Here is a 710-nt window from a genome sequence, read left to right as displayed (position 1 = left end):
CCACGCCCCGCCACGCCCTGGCCCGTCAAGGGCTAAATCCGTCCCCGGTCCGGGCCGGCGCACGCCGCGCGTCTAGCTCCCCGCGACGCCCCGTCGTGCCGGGACGACGCGCTAGGGCTGTGGAAGCCTCCCTCGAAAGCCGACCTAGGGTCCGACCGTTTTCTCTCGTTGTCAAGGCGAGGGAGCTTCTGAAGATTCTTAGGTTCGGCGGGCGAGACAGCCCGCGGCGTTTCAAGTTCACGCAGGCGATCCTTGAGAATAAAAATGTCGTACCCAAAAGATATTGGCACCTCCCCCGCAATCCTAGGATAGGTACGCGCATGTCCCCCCCCCCCCACACATTCAAACACCCACACACACACTCCCACCCTCTCGATGTGCGCGCGCGCACACGCACACACACGCATACGCATACAAACAGAGGTACGTCACAGATTGCTTTCCGCGACAGGGAGCGGGGCTTAACGGATGCCGTTCATCAAAACAAAGTAACGAAGAACCTCAGACTGTAGCGAAGAAAACTCGAGAGAAAACTACTAACTACTATGTAAAACAAAAAGGAAGGGGTTGGGAGAAGACGTCACTAGAGATATGTTGTAATTTTTCGAAATCTCACTATGTGAACTACTTGCGGGTTGCTTAACCCTATAAGTCACCTGTCCTATACAAATGACGTTCACTTTAAAGGCCTCTGTAGGGGCCCGTTTTCG

The 710-nt window shown here is 55.4% G+C and overlaps 1 protein-coding gene across 8 annotated transcripts in view; it reads right to left on the bottom strand.

Annotated features, from left to right (window-relative positions):
- Positions 1-710, bottom strand: part of LOC113218465 (leucine-rich repeat flightless-interacting protein 1) — a 20,155-nt gene that overhangs the window by 2,795 nt on the left and 16,650 nt on the right. The gene's annotated exons all lie outside the window — the stretch shown is intronic.

Source organism: Frankliniella occidentalis, unplaced genomic scaffold (genome assembly GCF_000697945.3).
Source record: "Frankliniella occidentalis isolate FOCC.00 unplaced genomic scaffold, Focc_3.1 Scaffold16, whole genome shotgun sequence".
In the NCBI taxonomy this organism is placed as follows: domain Eukaryota; kingdom Metazoa; phylum Arthropoda; class Insecta; order Thysanoptera; family Thripidae; genus Frankliniella; species Frankliniella occidentalis.
Note: the sequence above shows the minus strand (reverse complement) of the source record. Positions and strands in the feature narration are given on the sequence as shown.